At 45.5% G+C, this 12645-nt stretch overlaps 1 protein-coding gene across 2 annotated transcripts in view; it reads left to right on the forward strand.

The window, feature by feature from the left end:
• ST3GAL1 (ST3 beta-galactoside alpha-2,3-sialyltransferase 1) overlaps window positions 1-12645 on the forward strand; it is a 108009-nt gene that overhangs the window by 11974 nt on the left and 83390 nt on the right. The window contains exon 1 of one of the 2 annotated variants that reach the window (XM_069957072.1): window positions 11488-11572. The exons of the other annotated variant lie outside the window; for it this stretch is intronic. The gene's annotated coding sequence lies outside the window, so the exon portion shown is untranslated. Of the gene's footprint in view, window positions 1-11487; window positions 11573-12645 lie in introns of those variants that run through there. 2 annotated transcript variants of the gene reach the window in all.

Raw genomic sequence — 12645 nt, forward strand, 5'->3', positions numbered from 1 at the left:
ACTACTATAATACTGCCTCCTATGTACAAGAATATAACTACTATAATACTGCCCCTATATACAAGAATATAACTACTATAATACTGCCTACTATATACAAGAATATAACTACTATAATACTGCTCCTATATACAAGAATATAACTACTATAATACTGCTCCTATATACAAGAATATAACTACTATAATACTGCCTCCTATGTACAAGAATATAACTACTATAATACTGCCCCTATATACAAGAATATAACTACTATAATACTGCCTACTGTATACAAGAATATAACTACTATAATACAGCTCCTATATACAAGAATATAACTACTATAATACTGCTCCTATATACAGGAATATAACTACTATAATACTGTTCCTATATACAGGAATATAACTATTATAATACTGCTCCCTATATACAATAATATAACTATTATAATTTTTTAATATAGGCCTAGCGGCATTAGTATCAGCCATAGATGGGATGTGCAGCCGTTCCATTCTCTCCAGTTCGTGTTTCACAGTTCTCCCTCTCTGAACAGCTAGCACTCCTTTATAAGACCCACATGACCAAAATTAGCAGGAGATGCCTGTGCTCACATGTCTGGACCTTATGTCTTCCCCATTCTGTGAGAGCAGCAATGGTAAGTGTAATACCATATCCATACTTATGTCGTTTGGGGGCAGCCTTCCCCGCCGGTGGTGCTGGCTGGGTTTTGGTGGGGCTTTTTGGGTCTGGTCCTGTGACATTGGGGTTGCAGGGCCGTTCCATGGCCTCCCTTCCCTGCACGTGCACGCTTTGCGGGGTTGGCGGTCGCTGACCGACACGGTGTGGAGTTAGCGTAGGGACCCGTGTGGACCAGAGGACCTGCGCGGTGGTACGCGGGGCAATATGGCTTGATCAATTCATATACAGACACTCTGGTGTTGATTTTTAATATAGGCCTAGCGGCATTAGCATCAGCCATAGATGGGATGTGCAGCCGTTCCATTCTCTCCAGTTCGTGTATAACTACTATAATACTGCTCCTATATACAAGAATATAACTACTATAATACTGCTCCTATATACAGGAATATAACTACTATAATACTGTTCCTATATACAGGAATATAACTATTATAATACTGCCTCCTATATACAAGAATATAACTACTATAATACTGCTCCTATATACAAGAATATAACTACTATAATACTGCTCCTATATACAAGAATATAACTACTATAATACTGCTCCTATATACAAGAATATAAATACTATAATACTGCTCCTATATACAAGAATATAACTACTATAATACTGCTCCTATATACAGGAATATAACTATTATAATACTGCCTCCTATATACAAGAATATAACTACTATAATACTGCCCCTCTAGTTACAGAGTAGCAGACATACAGTACATGACTTGGGTATCTTTGTAGCTGGAGGTCACTGTTTGCCTTTGACCTTGTGGTCTGTAGTATATGAGCAGTAAGTATGTGGCGGGTCTATGTGTTTAGTGTAATTATAAGCCATGTATGAGGATCTCAGGAGCCCTAGTAGAATTACCCGGACATGTCATATACATTATAGTGCCGTAACACAGATGGGTCTCCGGCACTAACAGTATTGATCCGGAGACGTCTAATTTTCCAGGAATTTCCAGCCATAAAAGCTATGATAGTCTCAGGATAAGGGAAGGTACAGGACGCCTGGGAGCCGTATGTGTGGAGTCGTGTCGCCATCTAATAATCCGGTGAGTGGTTGTATATGTAGAGATGATGTAGTGTGATGTGGAAGATGGATTGATCAGCTCTGAGCGGGGGAGAACATGGACAGTAAGTGCCGGCTTGTCTAGTCCAGGGAGAGCTGAAGGGCTGGTGCTATGTTCTGTGGAATCAATGCTTTATGTTTGGATGGAGTTCCCCTTTAATTAAAGGGAAAGTAATACTAAAGTGAGTGGAATATATAACTGCAGCAGAGTGTATCATGTTAATGACTATAGTCAGCCGTATACGGCTGATAACAGAGAGCAGCAGAGGCTCTTCACCTGAGCAGCATACAGTGAAGGGGTAGTGTCTGTATCACAACCCTCATCAGGCTCAGGCGGGGGATTGAAGGGGTAGTGCCTGTATCACAACCCTCATCAGGCTCAGGCGGGGGATTGAAGGGGTAGTGCCTGTATCACAACCCTCATCAGGCTCAGGCAGGGGATTGAAGGGGTAGTGTCTGTATCACAACCCTCATCAGGCTCAGGCGGGGGATTCCGGGTGACACAGGATGTGAGATTTCACGCCGCTGTAAATTCCTTTAGGGGGAGGTCAGGAAATCCTGTTGGTTAAAACCGCCTAGAACAGTGGTGTGACCCTGCACGCTGTGTACACGGGGGCTAAAAACGTACACTGCTTACAGAAGGGTGGGTGACAACCTGTACGGCTGCAGTTACCCAGCTCTCCCAGGATCCTGAGTGTCCTATCAGGCCAGATATGAGGATTACTTGAAAGCTGAGTGACAACCTGTACGGCTGCAGTTACCCAGCTCTCCCAGGATCCAGCATGATAGATCAGACTAGTTATAAAGTATAGGTGAACTCTGGAAAGTTGGGTGACAACCTGTACGGCTGCTGTTACCCAGCTCTCCCAGGATCCTGAGTGTCCTATCACACTAGTTATTAGGATTACCCGAAAGCTGGGTAACATCCTCTATGGCTTCTCTTACCCAGCTTTCCCCCCACTATTTCGAGTGATCTAATATGGCTACCACCACCCAGATTTCCTAGAATCAGACTGGTTTATTAGACTGGGTATGGAGCATAACTGATATCTAGGAAAGCTGGGTGACAACTAATATGACTAATTTTAGCCAGCTCAGAATCCTTAGTGTTCTATAGGACTAGTTAAAGGGGTACTCTGGTGACTTCTATTTAAAGATCTACAGTCTTCCAGTACTTATCAGCTGCTGTATGTCCTGCAGGAAGTGGTGTATTCTTTCCAGTCTGACACAGTGCTCTCTGCTGCCACTTCTGTCCATGTCAGGAACTGTCCAGAGCAGCAGCAAATCCCCATAGAAAACCCTCTCCTGCTCTGGACAGTTCCTGACATGGACAGAAGTGGCAGCAGAGAGCACTGTGTCAGACTGGAGAGAATACACCACTTCCTGTAGGACATACAGCAGCTGATAAGTACTGGAAGACTGGAGATCTTTATAGAAGTAAATTACAAATCTGTATAACTTTCTGATACCAGCTGATTTAAAATAATTTTTTTACCTACCCCTTTAAGAAGCATAGCTTATAGCTAAATAACCTATATTACTGCTGCTGCTACTACCACCCAGCTCTCCTAGAATGCTGAATGGTTTATCAGACTAAGTTTGACCCATAACTGAAGTCTGGATGACCTGTGTCGCTGTCAGTTCCGAACCCTAAGTGATCTATCTGACAGGTTAGCGGAAGTCTGGAAAGCTGGGTGACAACCAATATGGCCGCTACTACTCATCTCTTCTACAATCCTGAAGCTACACAGCATAGCGGAAGTCAGGAAAGGTGATGTTCTAGAATCCAGAATGGTCGTCCATTCAGGGGTCTGGGAAAGCGGAGTGAAATACTATGGGGGAGATTTATCAAACATGGTGTAAAGTGAAACTGGCTCAGTCGCCCCTAGCAACCAATCAGATTCCATCTTTCATTCCTCACAGACTCTTTGGAAAATGAAAGGTGGAATCTGATTGGTTGCTAGGGGCAACTGAGCCAGTTTCACTTTACACCATGTTGGATAAATCTCCCCCTATGGGTCCTTTTTTTTATAGATAGACCATGATGTGTGGCAGGTGTGAGGACGACGTCAGCTCTGCTACATCTGCACGTCGCCCCCTGGAGGACAGGCAGTGAATAACAATGTTTGATGGAGGGAACATGTAACGTGTACGGAGCTCCGGCTTCAAAGCGCGTCGGTGTTGGCTACACAGGGGGAGTGTGGCGTCTGAAGGCGTCATGTGATGTGCAGCTTCCCTTCATCTCCGCCATCTCCTGCGTTTCATGTCTGCGCCTGGGGCGACGTTACGCACATAAGTGGCCTCAGAACGTCGGGGGAATCTCTCTCTCTCCAATGTAAAATAACATAAAGGGGGAAGATTATTCACAGTTTTCCTCTTTATAGGGTAAAGCACGTAGGAAAAGCGTCATTACTGGCACCAGACTCCATGGGGACTGACCGCCTGCGCTTCCAGGGCTATTTTATTGGTATTTTTTATGCTCACAATATGGCGGTGTTACTTATTGTTTTGATGTGATCTTGTCGGAAAAGATTAAAGGGGTTGTTCACCAAATTTTTTTCTGGTCACAGCAAGTGCCAGAGATTGGTAATTGACTTCTATTTAAAATTCTCCAGTCTTGCAGTATTTATCAGCTTCTGTATGTCCTGCAGGAAGTGGTGTATTCTTTCCAGTCTGACACAGTGTTCTTTGCTGCCACCTCTGTCCATGTCAGGAACTGTCCAGACAGAGCAGGAGAGGTTTTCTATGGGGATTTGCTGCTGCTCTGGACAGTTCCTGCCATGGACAGAGGTGGCAGCAGAGAGCACTGTGTCAGACTGGAGAGAATACGCCACTTCCTGCGGGACATACAGCAGCTCATAAGTAATGTACTAAACCCAACATCGTACAGGTGCTAAGAGATTTTGGTAGCTATTCTGGTTACAGGGTAAACACAGGCAAGTCGGAAATGCTCCCTCTTTTCCAACCTCCAAGAAGGCAAGCTAATGCTTTGTCCAGCCTGGGTCTTACCCTGGCAAAATCCGCCATAACATATTTAGGAATAAAGATAGGTAAAACGTCCCACTCTCTATACGACCTGAACTACCCCCCTTTATTCGCTTTATTATAAAATCCGCTCCGACCTATATAGGTGGCACTCACTCCCCCTCTCTCTGTTGGGTAGGTGTCATTTAGTTAAAATGTCAGGCTTCTCCAAACTCCTATACCCACTCCAAACTATACCCATGCTGCTCAAACATTCAGACGTTCTTTCCTTACAATCCACTTTCACTAGGTTCATTTGGGCTGGCAAGAAGCCGAGGATCGCTCTCTCAAAACTTATGCTATCCAGGGGCGAAGGGGGGGTTAATTTCCCCAACATCCGTGGATATAACTTAGCATGCCTTTTCAGACATATATTGGATTGGCAGCATAACACTACCGTCCACTCCAACACACGTTTGGAGAGACAGTTATCAAGACCTTGGGATCTCATGGCTGTTCTACATGGTCCTCTCTCTGTGCTCCCCCCGGACGTGAAACACTCCATTGTCATCCGTGATACTATATTGGCTTGGAAACAAGTCAGGCGGTCCTACAATAGGCCTTTCCAGTGTTCCAAACACTACCCATTGTGGAACGTGCCAGACTTCCCTCCAGGGGATAATAGCGGGCTTCTTTCTAGATGGAGGAATAGGGGGATTAAGGTCCTGGGAGACCTACTTCACCCAGCTGAACGTCGCTGGCTCACATTGCCAGAGATAGGAACTACGTTCCAAACATCATCCACCGACTTCCTCTCATACTACCAGATCAAGTCCTACTTCACTTCCAAACTACGAGACGTGGCATCAGAGGCATGTCCAAATGACTTTGATTCCTTGCTACTACACCCCCCTGGGAACTCCATCTCTCTGCTGTATAGGAAACTGCTCCCGCGGTTACTACCATCTTCAAGTGTACCCCCGGGTAAATACTAGGGCACAGTGCTGAATACCCCTGATATGGTTAAACATATTCTGACTGGAATGACTGCCTTCCGTAAGCGTATTGTAAACGAGAAATGGAGGGAAACGCAGTTGAAGCTTATTCACAATGCTATTTATGCATTTACGTTTCCTCCATCTATATCGCTTCCGGAGCGCAGACCAGCCTGTCCAAAGTGTGATACCCCTAAAACTGACTTGTTCCACGGTATTTGGAACTGCCCCCGCCTAGAGGTGTACTGGAGGGAGGTATCAAACCTTATCCACAGGGTCACTTCATTTACGTCCAGGTTAACTCCAATGGAAGCACTGTTCCACATTAGTCTAAACCCGGTAGACTCGGGAGAACCCTACTCCTATCTCCCTACTTTAGCCCATTACATAGTAATGGTGGCCAAACTGAGCCTTCTCAAGGAGTGGATAAAACCTACCTTACCAACTCTCACAACAGTGATAGAGAGATTACAACATCTCTTTTATGTGGAACGCAGACTTGCCCTGAGAGAAAAAGATAAACTGACTGAACCGCTCTTCTGCAGATGGAGGCGTTTCATTGAGGCATACTTCTCTCACACTGAGATCCACTCCATAATGCAATCTTTCACACAATCTACCTGGTACCTTACAGAAGATATAAAAGGATCACTAGGTATTCTTAAAGTCCAACGACCAGGAAGTGAACCCTAATTGCTTTCTCATTATGACCTCACCTTTTCCCTCCCTCTAGTGCGCCATATAATCTACTGGTTACTTACCTATCGTAATAAAGGGGCAGGTGTCTGCTCATGTTCAATAGAGGGTGACTTGACTGTCTTTATAAAAATTCTCTTGCCTTGACTGTATACGTTTTATATCAGTGTTCGTCCTGGAGACTCGCACATGGGAATGCCGTGGTTTTATATGGGATTTGTATTGTTTGATATGTTTTTCTTTTCTTTTTATGACTATTTTGATCTTGTTTGTTTTTGCTAAAGACACTCCAGTGTTTGCTTGATATCGACAGGTGACTGGGAAGCTCCGGCGGGGCTAAGATATATTTCATGATTAATACGGGCATTTTTTGTATGACCTGCCGCGTGAATGCATACTCAATACATTGTGTACCTAAAAGTTATTGGGATTTCGCACTTGAAAGCTACTTCAAGGGTATAGGCCCAGCCTGTCTTCTAAACTGTATAACTGTATCGTTGTAAACTTTGAATAAAATATTATTTAAAAAAAAAAAAAAAAAAAGTAATAAAGAGAAATTAATGATTACACAGGGGTGATAGAAATAATTGCTATGTGTGTAATGTACCCTGAAATTTCACAAAAAATTCATTTGTTTTAGGCTTCTTAGTTCTGTACTCCTTGGTTGAGCAGTTGCTCGGTACTACGATTCCCAGAATGCATTGCTTTTCCTCAGCTTTCCATCACTTCCTTCCCCCAGCACTACTTCCAGCTTGCAGCACCTGCTGTATGCACTCTCTGTCTGCTCCTTCTATAGCGTCTTCATCACAAGACAGCATGGTTTATAAACCTTATTCTCTGTAAAGGAGAAGATATATCTGTGTATATGACTAGGAGGTGTTGATGGAGGGGCTGGTCAGAGATGGTGACATCACTCAGGGGGTGGAGCTAGAACTCAGACAAGAGGGAGGAGCCCAGGGAGTGGGAGACAATACACATTGTATAGTTCTTTAGTTCATTGTAGAGTACTGTTAGTGACATCGGGGTGATGGTGTTTTCTGATACTGGACTATCCCTTTAACTATACAACTATGGTATTTCAATTAGGTTTATTAAACCAGACCCCTTTATAAGTGATATCCACACATTGTCATAGTAATTAGTCATAGTGATCAGTCGCACTGCAGCGGGAAGGGCAAGATGTGAACACAGCCTAAAGAAGTCGGCCTCCTCCTCTGGCCTGGTGGGATTGGAAGCTCTTGTGTCCAGAAGAGATCAGTAGCAGTAGATGTGATCAGTGATCCGGTGCCGACGTGGTCAGTGATGTGCAGGAAGTCAAAGCCGCTGCCCTGGAATCTGCAGATAACACTGAGTACATAGAGGGAGCACTGCCCAGAACTGCTCAGAACCGGTCAGCGACCAACAAATTCCAGAAGCCAATTACACTGCGTACTATATGGCAGTATAACATTATCCTGTACCCCAAGTGTCACTATCCTGCACCCCATGTGTCACTATCCTGTACCCCGAATGTCAGCGTGCTATTATCCTGTACCCAAATTGTCAGCGTGTCACTATCCTGTACCCCAAGTTTCACTATCCTGTATCCCAAGTGTCATTATCTTGTACCCCAAGTGTCATTATCCTGTACCCCAAGTGTCATTTTCTTGTACCCCAAGTGTCATTATCATGTACCCCAAGTGTCAGTGTGTCATTATTTTGTACCCCAAGTGTCACTATCCTGTACCCCAAGTGTCGTTATCCTGTACCCCAGGTGTCAGCGTGTCACTATCCTGTACCCCAAGTGTCACTATCCTGCACCCCACTTCTCAGTGTTAGATACCACACATAACACCCCTATAGGATTCCCTGTCCGGAGCTGTGTATCTTTCTGGCTGTTCCTGCAGGACGTCTCTGATCACATTGCACAGGACATTGACTTTTGAGCCGAGTACAAATGACAGAGCGCGGAGCGGCCGGAGACCAAATATTTGCCTCATTTTGGGGGATGAGATTTCTGCCGGCACAGACAATGATCTCCAGACAGAGTGCGGCAGATGGGATGTGTGCCATGAATCATCACTAGTAGCAGGAAAGCTACACAGCTCCCATTACCGGATTATCAGACGCTGGCGGTCTGGGGGGGGGGTCGTCTCCGGGAAGGTTTTCTATTTTATTTGCTTTTCACTCTAACAAGTTTTTCCATTTTCAGCTGTTATGATCAGGAGAGGTGCTCTTTGTCATGTCTGCCATTGTAGGTGCCCTCATAGACAAACCCCTCCCCCTTGGCACTTCAGACCCTCCAGTACAATATTACTGATGCACACCCCTATTCCTGCAAACTGACCTACTCCTTGAGGAGATGCAGCTGGTGTATGGGTCGGGCAATGCTCCCTGGGAAAAAATATGCTAATTAAGTCTCCCCAGAGGGAAGAGTCTCTCTAGTGCCACCTATAGGTAGCTACTTTGTAAATCACTATTCTTGGTTGTGTAGAGCTGTAGTATGATGCCCATACACATCTATGGGGACTTATTTCCTTCAAATTATTTCCTTCAAATCAGCTGGTACCAGAACTTTATATACCGATTTGTAATCTTCCAGTACTTATCAGCTGCTGTATGTCCTGCAGGAAGTGGTATACGCTTTCTAGTCTGACACAGTGCTCTCTGCTGCCACCTCTGTCCAATTCAGGAACTGTCCAGAGCAGTAGAGGTTTTCTATGGAGATTTGCTGCTGCTCTGCTCAGTTCCTGACATGGACAGAGGTGGCAGCAGAGAGCACTGTGTCAGACTGGAAAGAATACACCACCTCCCGCAGGACATACAGCAACTGATACATTCTGGAAGACTGGAGTTTTTTTTTTTTTAAATAGAAGTAATTTACAAATCTATATTACTTTGTGACACCAGTTAATTAAAAAAATTGCAGGAGTTCCCCTTTAAGCAAAATCCCCATTGCCGCATTTTTCAGGATATGGTTTCCGTCAAACTAGATAAGAAAATGTGGATTGAAGGAGTCTTCATGTATGCGGAGAAGTGGAGGATATCCAGTCATTCATGGTCTTTAGCCAACGCCCGCTTCTGTGAAGGGTTGTGGATGCTCCGTCTGCAATAATATCCGGGTTTCAGGAGGATGTGCTGCTGATGATTTGTTACTTTGTATCTTTGTGTAATAGTTACATTGTATCCCAGCTGCTGCTCATCGCTGCCATCTATAGGCTGAGCCAGGGAGTGCATGGGAAGTAGTAAGAGGCCGGTGGGCTCCTGTGCGCGGTGTGCGCCGGCCTCCTGTGCGCGGTGTGTGTGTGCCGGCCTCCTGTGCACGGTGTGTGTGTGCCGGCCTCCCGTGCACGGTGTGTGCCGGCCTCCTGTGCACGGTGTGTGTGTGCCGGCCTCCTGTGCACGGTGTGTGTGTGCCGGCCTCCTGTGCACGGTGTGTGTGTGCCGGCCTCCTGTGCACGGTGTGTGTGTGCCGGCCTCCTGTGCACGGTGTGTGTGTGCCGGCCTCCTGTGCACGGTGTGTGTGTGCCGGCCTCCTGTGCACGGTGTGTGTGTGCCGGCCTCCTGTGCACGGTGTGTGTGTGCCGGCCTCCTGTGCACGGTGTGTGCCGGCCTCCTGTGCACGGTGTGTGCCGGCCTCCTGTGCACGGTGTGTGCCGGGCTCCTGTGGCCACATTACTCCATCCCTTCTGGCCACAACATCTGCCATGTACAACCTCACTTCTCACATCTTTATTATTAAATCCATTGCCTGCACGAACACCCTCAAACTATTGCAGAGCTACAACTCCCAGCATGTCTACACCAGTGTTCCCTAACCTGTGGCTCTCCAGCTATTGAAAACTACAACTCCCAGCATGCCTACACCAGTGTTCCCTAAACTGTGGCTCTCCGTCTATGGAAAACTACAACTCCCAGCATGCCTACACCAGTGTTCCCTAACCTGTTCCTCTCCAGCTATGGAAGACTACAACTCCTAGGATATTCATACCGGTGTTCCCAAATCTTTTGCTTTCCAACTGTTGTTAAACTACAACTCCCAGCATCCTTTGTCTCTATGGCATGTACACCCTTGACCAGCAGCACCAGTATAACACACAGCTGTCTCAGATCCAGCATGGTCACCTATCTCGGCTGCAGCCCTGCCATTGCGTTGCACATCCAGTCTGAGTATTTCTAGGTGTATATCCCTTTAAGCTTCAGGCTGGGTGGCTGCCACTTCTGCTCAGTGCTGCCATTACCTCTTCAGTGGACATACAGGACCCTAAAGCTCAGCATCCACACTTAAAGGGACAGTCATTAGTCCTCTCCTACAGTATACTCCTCTCTCAGCCCTAAGCATCTTCCTCTAGTTCTCACTGTTATCAGCCATTCCCTTCTCTCTCTAGTTGGGTTTCCTGCTCCGTTATGTCGGGGCGGGGAGGGGTCTGGATCTCAGGTGGATCACAATCTATTGCTGTGCAGAGGATATGGCTGCTAGCTATTGCTATCTGGTGTCAGCCATTTCTGGTTATCTCTAGGTGACTGGAGATGGTGACAGTATCTCTAGCTGACCCTGACTGTATTGCTATCTGGTATCAGCCAACTCAGGTAGTGGAGATGAGAATCATGTTGTAAAGGGATTATCCAGGTTGTATGTGGTGTTGCAGCCCCGTTCCATTGAAGTGAATGGAGGTGAATTGTAGTACCGCACACACACAGCCTGTGTACAGGGGAGGTAGATGAGACATTGTTCTACATTTCCTGTATTTCCAGATTTCCCCGGATTCTCGGCGTTTCACCGTATCTCTAGTCCTCCAGCTTCCGTTATGAATTGTTTTTTTTCTTCTTTTTATTCCTCTCCGGCTTCGTGTCGCCTTTTATAAGCGGCGTCCATATTCCAGGCGGATGTGTCCTGCGGCAGGTTTTACGGCGACCATCTGTCACTAAAGTGGGAGATAACTTTTTACTGCCAGAATTGTCTGCGTGGAAGATGAGAGATCACGTTGTGTCGACTCTCCAAATGTGCGAAAGGAGATTAGCGCCTTCCATTCCTCGGAGACTCCCGCCAGAACGGCGGAGGGAGGGATCACAGGGGGGTTTAGTCTGGCAGACGGAGGAGGACCAAGGAACGTTCTGATCTGCAATGGATGGTACAGGCTGCAACTACAACTCTCAGCATGCACCGCATCCCTTGGGGTAGGTTGTACTTTGTAGCAAAATCCATTCCTATGGAAACTGTACCGTGCATGCTGAAAGTTGTAGTTCTTCTCTGGAGACGTTTGTCATATTTGGTTGCAGCTCACACAAAGTGTTTGTCCAGCATTAGAAAAACATTGCCACTTTCTTCCAGAAACAGCGTCACCCCTGTCCTCAGGTTATGTCTGGTATTGCAGCTCAACTTCTTTGCTTTGGAAGAAAGCAGCCATTTTTTTTTAAAGGGCTTATCCAGCAATAGAAAAACTCTGTTCCATTGAAGTGAAAGGAGCTTAAAGGGGTTGTTCAGCGAAAATCTTTTTCTTTCAAATCAACTGAAATCAGAAAGTTATATAGATTTGTAATTTACTTCTATTAAAAAATCTCAAGTCTTTCCATACTTATTAGCTGCTGTATGTCCTGCAGGAAATGTTGTTTTATTTTCAGTCTGACACAGTGCTCTCTGCTGCCACCTCTGTCCAGAGCAGAAGAGGTTTTCTAGAGTTTTCTAGGATTAATAGAAAACCAAGACAGAGTTCCTGTCTCGCCAAGAGATGTCAGCAGAGAGCACTGAGTCTAAAACATTTCCTGCAGGACATATAGCAGCTGATAAGTATTGGAAGGCTAGAGATTTTTTAATAGAAGTAAATTACAAATCTATATAACTTTCTGACACTAGTTGATCTGAAAGAAAACGATTTTCTCTGGACAACCCCTTTAATTGCAAACCGCACATGAACTGAAGACGAGTGGTGCTGTCTCTGGAAGAAAGTGGCCATGTGTTTCTATCACTGGATAATCCCTTTAACTTGGACAAACCCTTTAAACTAAAGGACTATAACATTGATGACCTCTGCAGCACGTAATGGAGGGGGCTCGGTGCAGTTGAGAACACATGACCGCCACCTACTGCTGTCTGGGCAGGATAGTTGTAGTATTGTAATGTTATGTATGTGGATTGTATGTTGGTAGGATCTGGGCAGTAGGTGGTGGAATTATTTGTACAGTGCATGAACATATTATTTGCACACTATATTATATGTTAGTTATATTGCGGTGTTATTTGACTCTCCTAT

The sequence above is a fragment of the Dendropsophus ebraccatus genome, chromosome 2 (genome assembly GCF_027789765.1).
Source record: "Dendropsophus ebraccatus isolate aDenEbr1 chromosome 2, aDenEbr1.pat, whole genome shotgun sequence".
NCBI classification, from domain to species: domain Eukaryota; kingdom Metazoa; phylum Chordata; class Amphibia; order Anura; family Hylidae; genus Dendropsophus; species Dendropsophus ebraccatus.